The sequence below is a fragment of the Tenrec ecaudatus genome, chromosome X (genome assembly GCF_050624435.1).
Source record: "Tenrec ecaudatus isolate mTenEca1 chromosome X, mTenEca1.hap1, whole genome shotgun sequence".
In the NCBI taxonomy this organism is placed as follows: domain Eukaryota; kingdom Metazoa; phylum Chordata; class Mammalia; order Afrosoricida; family Tenrecidae; genus Tenrec; species Tenrec ecaudatus.
Window position 1 is genome coordinate 93341438 of NC_134548.1, and position 12976 is coordinate 93354413.

The window sequence follows — 12976 nt, forward strand, 5'->3', positions numbered from 1 at the left end:
CTTCTGCTAATTCTCTGCTAATTCTAGGTTTCTTACCCAGAAGAGTTCTCTGCTAATTCTGGGTTTCTTCCCCCTCCATATGAAGTTGGTAATCTGTTTTTTTCAATTTTTTAGAGAAAGATGGTGGTATTTGTATCGGGATAGCATTGAACTTATGTAGTGCCTTGGGTAGAACTGACATATTTACTATATTGAGTCTGCTAATGCACGAGCATGGGATGTTCTTCCATTTGTTGAGGTCACTATTGATTTCTTGAAGTAGTGTTTTATAATTTTTGTCATACAAATCTTTCATTTTTTTAGTCAGGTATATCCCTAGGTATTTCAATTTGTGCATGGCTATTGTAAAGGGTGCAGCCTTTTTAATAGTCTATTCTGTGATTTTGTCTGATGTGTAGAGCAGCCCAATAGACTTCTGTGTGTTGATCTTGTATCCTGCCACTCTGCCATATTCTTCTATTGCTTCCAACGCTCCGCTTGTGGAGTTTAAGGGATCTTCTATATATAGAATCATATTGTCTATGAATAATAATAATTTCACCTCTTCCTTCCCCAGCAGAATATTTTAATAACTTTCCTTTGTCTTATGTTGTTATCTAGGATCTCCAGTATGATGTAAAATAAGAGTGAGTACAAGGGGCATCCTTGTCTGGTCCCCTTTTTCAGTGAAATTGTTTTAGTCTTTTGTTCGTTGACTACCACATTAGCTGTTGGTTTTTCATATATGGCCTATATAATATTGAGGAATTTTCCTTCTATCCCTATGTTCTTGAGTGTCTTAAACAGGAATGCACGTTGGATGTTGTCGAATGTTTTTACCACATCTATCGATATTATCATGTTGCTCTTATCATTTTTCTTGCCGATGTGATGAATACTGCTAATGGTGATTCATATTTTGAACTATCCCTGCATGCCTGGTATGAATCCCACTTAGTCATGGTGAATTAATTTTTTAATGTGCTTTTGTATTCTATTGGCCAGTACTTTGTTAAGGATTTTTGCATCAATGTTCATGAGGGATATTGGTCTATAGTTCTCAATTCTTGTGGCATCTTTGCCCATTTTAGGTATCAAAGTTATACTAGCTTCATAGAAAGAGTTTTGGAGTTTTCCGTCTTTTTCTATGTTCTGGAAGAGTTTGTACAGGATTAGTGTCACTAGTTCCCTGAATGCTTGGTGGAAACCTCCTCCTTTGTCATTGAAGCTTTTAGACTGGTTGCTGTTTACATGTTGTTTTAAAGGAGCCTGGAGTCATCTTCCTGAGTCAAAGATCCCTGGGCTCTCTCTTGGGTGACTCCTATGAGTGCTTCTACAAACTACCTGTCGGTAGCTGTACTGAGGGTTCAGGCTATCGCTATATCTTCCTGTGGTTTCACTGTTATCCTAGCCATCAAGTATTCTGTTACTTGGAAAGTGTTTTGTCCGATATTCCTCTCATGTCACCCTGGTCTGGCTGTTGTAGACCCACAAGGGTATCATTTTCATGGCCGATCTGTAAGTAGGCTTCACGGTTCTTGGAGTGGAGCACCTCGGCTTCCTTGTGGTGCTTTCCTCTGTAATTGCAGTGCTGAAGACGGCGTGTGGGTATACCTTCCTTTGTGGAGAGCTTTGTAGCTGGCAGGGGAATTATCGTAGACAGAGTGATCGCCTTGGAAGTTGGGTGGATATTCCCACAGTAGCGTTGAGCCCCACCAGTGGTGGTCTAGCATTTCCCCCAGTCACTTTCGGGGCCTCAGGGTTTAGGCTTGGGATGCCCCACTTTTTGTAGGGGAGAACCTCTTGCTGCTTGGTGTGTAAAGAGGACGGGCGTGAATTCCCCAGCTGCTTGCCAAGCCAATAAATGTGGGTGGAAGCTTCCCCAGTTGGGTCTTCAGAGTTGCCCAAGTCATAGGGGAGTGTCTTGGAGGCCGCCTGTGGCTTGTGACAGGGAAGAGAGTGTAAGGAGAGGAAAAAGGGAGAAAGAGGAAGACACAGACTGGAGCCACAATGCCACACACATACTTAAAATGCACAAAGTAAACAAAAGTGAAAACAGTGAAAAAAGAAAGATAGAAAAGAAAACAACAAAAAAGTAGAACTGAATCTGCTGAGGCTCTGGGAGGAAATAGATAAGAGCTAAAAGAAGAGTAGAAAAGAGGAAAACATGAAAGAAGAACACAAATAAAGAAAAAGAGAGAAGAGGAAAGGAAGGAGAAGGAGAGAGAATTTTTAAATTAGATAAAGAAATAGCTGACCCCATGCTGTGCTGTGTGCAGCACTGTCTTAGGGGTCAGGCTGCCCACTGGGAGGACAGGGTTGTCTGGGCAGAGTGTAGGGGTCTGGGAACCAGCAGTGGCATGTGAAAGTTATGAGAGGGAGAAGAGAGAATCATATAAGCAGAGAGAGAAGCAAAGAGAACAAAGACAGAAAGCAGAAAGAAAGAAAAAGAGAATAAAGAGAAAGAAGGGGGGCGGGACCCAACTGTGTTTACTAATATTGGCTGTGATGGTAAAGAGGGAGGAGAGAGAGAAGGAGGAAATAAAGAATAAAGAGATAGCTGATCGCTAATTGCTTGAATCTGTGGCCAGAGGGGTTTAGACCCTGCCCCACAAACCCAGGTTGGTGTACCTTTTTAATGCAGGGACCCAGTGGTGCTGAGCAGAATTGCCCTAGTTCACGAGATCGCCTTAGAGATCCGATGGAATTTTCCCCCACAGTGTAGCACAGTGTAGATGTTTGTCCCCGCTGCCCTGTGCGGTGTACAGCACTCCCACGGGGGGCAGCTTGGAGTTCCTCCTGCTATTTTGTTGATATACCCTAAGCGGAGGGTAGTGACCTGCAAGCCAGTAGTGGCATATGATAGGAGAGAGTGGGAGAAAAGAGGAGAAAGAGGGGAAAAGAGGGAAAAAGAAGAGAGAATAAAACCCCAACACAAACCTGAACTAGTTGAGACTGACTGTGGTGGGAAAGAGAGAAGCGCTAGTGGGCTAGTGAACAGAGAGAGAATAAGTAGAGTAGTAGGTAAGGAGATAACTTAGACTTGATCACCTGTCGGTGTGGCTGGAGGAGTTCCAACTCTTCCTTAAGGTAGCGGGGTGGTGTACCCGTTTGATGTAGGGCTCTACAGATGCTGTGTGGGATTACTTCAAGGCAAGATCTCAACCAATGCCAGGCGTCAGTTGAGTGCTGGCTTTCGCTGGTGAACCTGCCTTGTGCTGTATGTAGCACTGCAGCAGGACCTGGGCCTGGGGTGTTCCCACAGCCCCATCTAAGACCTCAGGACAGGCAGGGCCTCCCCAGCTATGTGTAGAATCACTGAGAGGGAAGCTGGGCTTATTATCCTATCTAGTTTGCTGGTGCCTACTAGATCAGATTTTATTTTTTATTTTATTTTTCCCCCTCTTCAGCTAGAATCAAATCAAATTAAATTATCTCCCAAGGTCTCTGAACAGTAGCTCCTTGCTTTTTGAACTTGACACTTGCTACAGTGAGTCTTTGTTATGCAAAAACCCACCAGGCCCTGGAGCTGAGTTCTGGCATTCCTTAGCTAGGTTTCTTCTTATGCTGATTTATGTTAAACTGCCCCCCCCCCATGTGCTCCTTGGAGCTGAGCAACCAGACTTGGGTTTGAGTTTTAAATTCACACCCTGGACTCAGACTATCTGCCTATTTTCTCCCACCCCACCATCTACCTTGAGTAAATATCTGATTTTTCTTCTACTCTAAATTATGGCTACCCACCACCGCCACTCTCCAGGTTGTGAGCTCAAGGCAGTCAACTGCAAGGAGAGCTCTGGCATGGGAGATCTTGTCTGGGATTCTGTGCTATTTAGGGAGTCTGCCTGGAGAAATCTCTACTTCCATCAAGGGCGGGGCTCACCAAAGCTAAAGCACTTTAAAGCATTCTTGGTTTGCTTTATGAGTGGAAATCACACCCAAAAGGGGGGTTCAGGAGAGACCTTGGTACCCTAGTTCCAATTTCCGGACTCCACCTCCCTGTTTCCTTCACCTTACCTCCTGATTTTCTGGTCTGGCAGCAGGAGCTCCAGCCGGGTGAGTCCTATCAGGTCGCTGTTTTCTTCCTGGTCATGTAATGTGTTTTTGCTCTCAAATTTTTCAAGAAAATTTTTATATTTTACACTTTATTTCTTTAATTATCCAGTGATCTTAAGTAAAGTCTTGCTCAGTATCCATGTGTTGGAGTTTTGTTTGTTTGTTTGATATTCCTATTATTGATTTCTAATTGTGTAACATTGTGGTTTGAAAAGATGGTTTGTAGTATCTCAATATTTTAAAAACTACTGATGCTTGCTTTGTGGTTTAACACGTAATCTATTCTTGAATACATTCCATGTACATTGGAAAAGAATGTATACTGTTTTATTATGTTCTATATTTTTGTTGGTTTTCTTTCCAATTCATTTGTATCACCTCTAGAGTAGTGTATTGAAATTTCTTACTATTGTAATATTTCCTATTTTCTCTTCAGCTCTGTTATGCTTTCTTCTTGGATTGTGGCTTTTGTCATCATTTAATAGACTTCTTTGTCTCTTATAATGGATTATATTTTGATGTTTACCAGAAATCAATAGCGATACATGCATAGCTTTTACTATGTTTCACTTGACATATTTTTCCTATTTGATTTTTAGTCAATTTTAGTCTTTTTTCACAAACCATTATATTGGGAGATAATGCATATATCATGCCATTACATAGTTCAATCATATCAAGCAGTATTGTACATTCGGTATCACAATCACTTTCAAAATATTTTCCTTGTTCTTGAACTCCGTGATATCAGCTCCCATTAGCGCTACTAACCCACCACCTTCCCTAACATACACTCTAGGAACCCTTATTCTAGTTATTGTCTCTATAGAGTCACCTATACTGCGTTCATATACTGAAAAAACAGAGAACACATAACAAAGAGTCTAGAAGGTGCCTAACACTGACAAAATACAACAAAGACAAACCCCAATATGAATAAATCCTCACAAAACATTAAAAGCCAAATCAAGTATAAAGTGTATCAAAACAGACATCAAGTGACAAGGTTGTAAAAGTTCGATTCAGATTTTTTATTTTAACTTATTATAGTAGTCTCTCCAATTCTTTCTGTCAGATAACCAGGTATTCTCGTGCCTCAATTATAATTAGAGGGGAATCACTGTAGGCTTATTCCCTGTGTGGATCCTGCACATGTATTTTGGATTCCCACTGTCATCCATAGTCTTCTGCACACCGGAGTCTCTCAATTTAAACTCAGAGAGTATTCATTCCTTCGGATTGGGATTATATAATTTATAACCTTTGGATCGCACTTGTTGCTGTGCTTCCTCTCACTTAGATGGCTGCTTTTTTGAAAACAAACCTTTAAGGCCCCAGTTATTATACTTTCTGATAGCCAGGCACCATCTATTTTTTTCACTATACTTTGCTCTAACAACCATATCTTCTGTGTTTTCTTCATGAGGGAGAGTATTGACAAAGCCATGATATAAGGACTAATTGTTCTTAGATTGGAGCTAGGTTTAAGTTTAAGCCCAAAATCCATTTCTGAATTTCTGTTTTTCATCTATCTCTTGTTCACCTTAGAGCCACCTTGCTAATTTATGATAGAAAATATTATTGATCATTTCCCTGAAGCATATAGTGTCATCGATTAGCCCATAGTACTAATTTCAAAACACTATTAAGAGAGATTGAACAAGAGTAGACTAAGTACATATCACAACACATAGATTATTCACTTCTGCAGAATAAACCCTTATGGGACTGAATGTTATTTGCACAATGGAAGTTGGTGGTTGGGCAAATCTTACCTTAGTATTCACTGACAATGTCAAAAACAGGCCTGCTGGAACAATACATACCTTGATACAGAAAGCAGGGCATTGAAGTAGTAAGTAAATGTTAGACTGCCTGACGAAAGTTCAATACTCTTCTTACAGCTGTCTCCTGCTTCCTTCACACACCATGTAGTTTTTGTTTTAAGCCCCCAGGTTACAGGTGTTTTTGAGGCAGGTCCTAGTTCACCTAGTGGCGTTTCCACATTTCATCCCTCTGGTAAGGTCTTTGGAGGGTGTTGTGCACTTTGAAGAATGAGGGGTCAATGTTCCAATATTCCATGGCATATTGTCTGGTTCCTCAGGGGGTGTACAGAAATCAAGGAGGCTTATTAGGAGCATAATGAGGCATACTCCCCTTTAGGGTGCTTAACAGTAATTTTAGTCATTTTCCCCCTTAGGAAATTGGTCCTTCCCCCTTTTCTACCAACAAATATGCACGTATCTTCTCCAATATGTGTGTGCTCCTTACCCTCTCTCCTGCCTTGGCTTTACCAAGTACTCCTCAGTACTCTGGTAGGAATGTTTGCCTGGCCAGAAAGATCTCATCATACATTTGCATGGCAGATATTAAGGCACCATCCTCCCACTCCCTCTCTTTCCAAAATCAGATCCCAGTTTATATGAGGACCAATGCCAAAGAGGTCTTCAAGATACACACCAGAGAGGACAGTGCAAGGTTGATGGACACCAGTCAGCCTCTCTACCAAGCTTCCTGGCTGACCTGGCCAGCAAACTGGACTGTCTTAAAGCCCGCGCCTGCTCCCATGCTGGTGCTCATCCCAACAGCAGTGGACTCATAAAGTATTTGTCCTTTTGTGATTGACACTTCACTCAGCATAATGGTTTCCAGATCCCTCCATGTCATGAGTTGTTTCAGAGTTTCATTACAATTTTTTAGGTATGCATAGTAATCCATTTTGTGTATATAACAAAGTTTTTTATCCATTTTGACTGGTTCTAACTTCTTACTACTGTCAACTGTGCAGCAATAAACATGGGAGAGTATACATCTATTTGTGATCTATCTCTTATTACTTTGGGGTACATGCCCAGAAATGGTATTACAGCTCTTTTACAAATCACCATATTGCTTTCCACAGGGGTTGTATATATTTACAAACCCACCAGCAGTGCATAAGAGTTCTAATCTCTCCACACCTTCTTCAGCATTTATTTTCTTTCTTTCTTGTTTTAAAAATTGGGCTACGGTTTTGGGTGTTAAATGGTATCTCATTGGTGTTTTGATTTGCATTTCCTGGACAGCTAATAAATGAGAGCATCTCTTCATATGCTTCTTATCCTTGTCTGTTCAGATCCTTTGCCCACCGTTATTTGGTTATTTTGTTTTGTTTGTTTTTTCTCATTGTGGAATTTATTTTTGTCTTTCAGTTTGAGGTGTTTCTTCTAAGCTACTGAGCTCAATCTATATACATTAACTGTTGAAATTTATAGATGTTTTCATTGATGCCATTGTGATTTTTAAAGATTTTTCATGCTTTTATGATTTCACAATTTTTGGTGCACATTTTATTTTGTTTGTGAGTTTTCTTACAATTTTACTTCCCTTGCCTTTAAAAAATCTTTTTGTTTTTATGGTTTTTCTCTTTTTGCTGAAGTTTTATTATTTTCTCTCAGGTTAATTTATTTTTTTATTGCTTTTTTCCAAGTTTGAGACAGTTTCTTCCCCTTTTTGAAACACTCAAATATTTCCTTATTCAAATGTTTTGTGTTTACTCTATCCATTTATTACTTTATTGTTGTCTTAATTATGGAACATTATCTCTAGTTCCCTAGTTTGAATCTTGTAATTTTATTTCACTTTGGATATTTCCTGAGTGAATTGATTTCTTGAGGATAGTGTCTTCAATATTGATTGTATGTTGATTTCTGCTGTTGTTGATTTTCTATGCAAATAACTCCCTGTAATACTTTTTGAAAAGTTGGTCTTGCTTTTAAAAAAATTGTTCCATTTATTTGTTGTCTTAAGCTGTCCTTATTTCTCCCTCATAATTAAAGGATGCTTTTGCTGGAATTAAGATTCGTGGCTGACATTTTTTCTTTCATGGTTATATATATATTGTTTCCTTGTCTTCTTGCTTGCATAGTTTCTATAGAAAATTTTTGCAATTATTTTTATTGGTTGGCCTTCATAAGTAAATTCTGTTTTTCCTGAAGTGCTCTCAGAACTCTTCCCTTTTTCTTAGATGTTAGAAAATTAGACTACAATATGTTATGGTAGTCTTCTTTTATGGCTTCAACTGCTTCTAGAATGGCCATTTTCTATTCTTTCATGATGCTTTGAAAATGTTCTTCCAATATTTTTGGAGCTATTTTGTCTAGGTTTTTTTCCCTTTCTTTCTGTTCAGGTATATTTAACAAACAAAATGTCTTCTTTTTGGTGGTGTTCCAAAGAACTCTTAGTTGTTTTTTGTTTGTTGTTAATAGAGTGCTCTGGTAGTTTGAGTTTGTGGGATTTATCTTTAAGCTCATTGATTTGTACTTCCATTGCTTCAATTCTACTGTTTTGTTCTTTCAGGATGTTATCAACTTCAAATATATTCATATTTGTCTTTTGGGTTTCTATTTGGATATGCTTAATTTGTTTTGTCAAAATTTTCTTTTAGTGCTTTCTTGTCTGTTTTTGTTTGTTTTCTGTAGCTCTGAGAAAAGTTTTCTCCATCTCTTTAAAACAGTTGAGCATTATTAATCTGAACTTCCTTATGGAAAGGTCTAATGCCTTTTGCTCTTTATCGAAAATTGGCATCTATGTTTGTGATAGGCCACTTCTTTGTGACACCATTTGTTGTGCAAACAAATTGGCTATCCTTTCTAAGACACGACATTGTTTTTATACCTACCTATGTTGTTAAGGTAGTCATAGAATGAATAATGTGTTCTGTCCACTAGTTGTAGCTGTTGCAACTTCAAGGGTGGCTAGGTCATGTGAAAGTAGCTTGTTCTGAGTAGGGATTCAAGACAGACATAAATTGGTTATTTCTTGTCAAAGTCATAGTCTCAGAATTGACTTTTGCACGTCCTCAAAGGTGTAGGTAAATAATTGAAACATATGCCATGAAAAGAGGGAAGAGACAGTGTCCAAGAAACTCTGCCCTTCTGCTTAAACATAGCTTCACTTAAGTTGAATGTCAGAGTAGGGTCTAGGATCAATGCGAATAATCCATCTCTGAGAGAGTTCTGCTGTGTGGGTCTGCAACTTTCAACTTCAGGACAGTGGGAAATAAATAAACTTCAGACTCTTGAGATTAAATTAAATGATATATCTGAGCCAGGAGAGGTGTGGGATATGAGGTCAGCTCACCTTTACACTTCTACTGTTGTTGCATCTTGTCAGAGAAGCGAAGAATTCTCAGCTTTTAAAAGGTGTTGTTTCATGAATTTCCTCCCTGTGAATTGTCAGGCATTGTCGTGTTCATATTGTGATTCTCTTGGTGATCAGAACTCATATTTTTTAATATTATCCACTTTTTGAAGTATTTGTTGAGAGAGGCTGTTACAACATCTGGCTACATGCACATGCTATTTTCTCTTCCTACACTATTCAATATAATAATAAAAGGAAGTTGCCACTAAGGATTAGAATTTTTAAAGAAAATATTTAAAGGGACAATGGAATCATACTATATAGTATACTTCTAATTGTATAAAGTTAGATGTGGTTATATCATGAAAAGATTCCCATAGTATCTGCTCATAAAACATATCTGGTTTACAGAAAAGTTCATTGTATTTTATAATGTTTTATGTAAACTAATAGCAAGTTTAATACTGGAAGCACATTCATATATCAATTTATCTTCAAATGAGGGCAATGGGGATTATAAATAAGGATGTTTGACTGAGGTAAATGAGAGATACTTTTATGTCAAAAAAGTTATGTTATGTCATTATTTCTCAGTATCATAAAACTTTATAATAATACATATATTTCTACTTTGTATCATAGCTTTATTTTCCAAGAGAAGTTAAGATATTATACTAAGATTAATAATAATATATTGTATCAATTAAATTGTTGAACCGCAGGGAAATTGGAGAGTTATGAGAGAAAACATTTAGGGGGCAATGTACCTAAAGCAATGATTTTTTTTCATGCTGCAGATTGCCAAAAACTCATTTTCCTGAAGAATACCCTCACCAACCTCTAATGAAGATAATTTTGTCAAGATCATTAGATGCTCAATAGTGTATGGGAAGAGCTGTAAAAGAATTACACCTGGCTGTTCTTACAATGGTTTGTGTATCAGGGAATGGGAAATGGTGATCAGATTAGTTACTGATTATTTCAGATTAGTTACAGAACTTGCGGATGCTTTTGAGACAGAAAACATGTTTTTTCATACATGACAGAAAACAGGTTCGTTCAGAATCATCTGTTATAAATTTTAGTTTCACAACAGGTACTGGCCCATCAATTTGTGTCTAATTATGTTCTTCCATATGAGATAAAAAAAATACCTCAGTGTTTTGATAATAAAGGCTCACTAAAGGGAAATGAAAAATAATTTTGAAAATTTGTGGCAGGATTAATGTGAAATGATATGCTAATTGGTCTAATAATCCTTTAAGAGGCACATTTACACAATTCCTTTACAGTAGGGGCTTTCCCAGCCTCTGTAGTGAAAATTACCGTATGACAATGCAATTTCTATTGGAAATCCATTTTCTTTATATTTTGAGAATGAAATAGTACGTTGTCATTAGATGAAAAAATAATTGTGAGTCTGTATTTAAATGATAATGAAAAAATTAAGTCCCTATTTAAATAATTCTAAAGATGTATAAATTACCTCTATGTCAAAGTGATCACCAAAACCAGCCAATTCAGAGCACCCACAATTGATGTAATTAATTTTATTCAAATCATTTGTCATTTGCATCTTATATTCTTTAATTTACTTCTTATTTATGAAATACCTATATTAAGAAGTTGTTTAATAAAAGATATAAAGTTTGGAAAAAGACAGACTCATCTTTCACCTATTCATGGAATTCCCAAATAGAAAGTCAGCAGGCTAAACATTCACTATATTAAGACCCTGCATGTGTCCCCAGTCTGATTTTTTTCCCTGAGCCTGGTTTTATAAATGCTGGTGATAAGTCTGAATTTCTGTATGTGGTGGCTAGTACTCTAGGAATCTTTGTTCAAGTTCAAGATGACTGTCTAGTGAAATAATTAGGATATAACAAATGCTGATTTTCAGAATTATGTCTAAAGTAGAGGAAATTCTGCAACAATTTGTTACCATTAATTAATGTAAAATTATTTTATCTTTAAAAAATAAAGAAATTCCGATAAATAGGTAAGTGATACAAAGTGGACTATAATAAATGTTATTATGAGGTTTTAAGCAAAGGGAAACCAATGAAGAAAGCAATTATTCTCACTAGAGATGTAGAAAGACTTCATGGACTTTGATGTCATGGTTTTTAAACAGGTTTTTAGCTTTACATTAAACTTGAAGAGATGGAAATTGGTAGAAGGCAAGAGGCTCCAACTTAAGTAAAAGTGTGAATGCAGAAAACAAAACCCATGCAATTGACTATATTTGAAACCTTGAAATGTATTGAATCACGTGGCTCAAAATCCTGATTCCAGATTTTGGAGGTCAGAATTACAAATTTGGGTTTCATTTTGAATATATACAATATATAACCATTGAAAAAATGTCACAAGGAGAGTAAGGAATTAATATCACTTCTGATAGCAATGTGAGGATAGATTGGGAGAAGACGTGATTAGGGGCATAATGCCAGATAAACTATTTTTAAAAATATTTAAACAAAATGAATGCAAAATAATTAAGATAAAATGGAATTAAGATAAAATATTCATTTAGTAGTAGATCTCAGAAGAGACTCTGTAACTTATACTTAATCATAGAGTAGTTAAAGCAAATGGAAGAAATGATGATGCCAAAGAGCTGGGTAGGAAAATTCAAAGGGAAGCTTAAAAAGACAAATATTATAATGAAATGTATGAAGACCTAGAATTAGAAAACCCAAAGAGAAAAACATGCTCAGCATATCTTACAGTGAAAGAACTAAAGAAAAATTTAAGCTTCAAGCTGCAATATGGAAATATTCTATGGGCAAAATATTGAATGATTCAGCAACCTTCAAAAGAAAATTGAAAGAAAACACAGAAACACTGTACTAAAAAGAACCAGTTGATGCTCCACTATTTCAGGAGGTGGCATATGAACAAGAACCAATGATTCTGAAGGAAGAATTTCAAGTTGCAATGAAAGCATTAGCCAAAAATAAGGCTCCAGGAATTGATGGAATGTCAATTGAATGCTTTTACAAGCTGATGAAGGCCTGGAAGCAGTCACTAGTCTATACAAGTAAATTTGGAAGACAGCTACTTAGCCAAATGAGGGGAACAGATCTATCTTTATAACCATTCCAAAGAGAGGTGACTGAACAGAATGCTCAAAGTATAGAACAATAGCTTTAATATCATATGCAAGTAAACTTAGACTGAAAATCCTTCAACAATGTGCAGCAGTATGTTGACTGGGAGCTGTCAGAGATTAGGACCAGACTCAGAAGAGGATGTGGAACAAGGGATATCACTGCAGATGTCAGACGGATGTTGACTGAAAGCAGAGAATACCAGGAATATGTTTATGTTTATTTGTGTTTTATTGACTATGCAAAGGCCTTCAACTCTGTGGATCATAGCAAACTATGAATAACCTTGAATAGAATGGGAATTCCAGAACACTTCATCGTACACCTGTGGAACTTGTCCAAGTATCAAGAGGCAGATATGCAGCTGGAACAAGGGAACACTGCATGGTTTGAAAGCAGGGAAAGCTGTATAACAGGGTTATGTGCTCTCACCATTCTTATGCAATCTGCATGCTGTGCAAATCACCAGAAAATATGGTTCATACAAAGAAGAATGTGACAGCAAGATTGGAACACTTGTTAAAAGCCTGTGGTATGCTATCTTACAAAATATTGCTATATTTGTATTAATCCAGTTTTCATATTATTTTATGAAACAACATTTGAATTATATTTGTGTGCAATATCACTTGCTGCAAGTGAGGAGGAGTTGAAGCACTTGCTGCTGAAAATGCAGGATTACAGTCTTCAGAATGGATTACAAT

The 12976-nt window shown here is 37.2% G+C and overlaps 1 pseudogene; it reads left to right on the forward strand.

Moving 5' to 3' along the window:
• Nucleotides 1-10808: 10808 nt before the first annotated feature.
• On the forward strand, nucleotides 10809-10957 carry LOC142435307 (small nucleolar RNA SNORA72; annotated as a pseudogene).
• Nucleotides 10958-12976: the final 2019 nt, after the last annotated feature.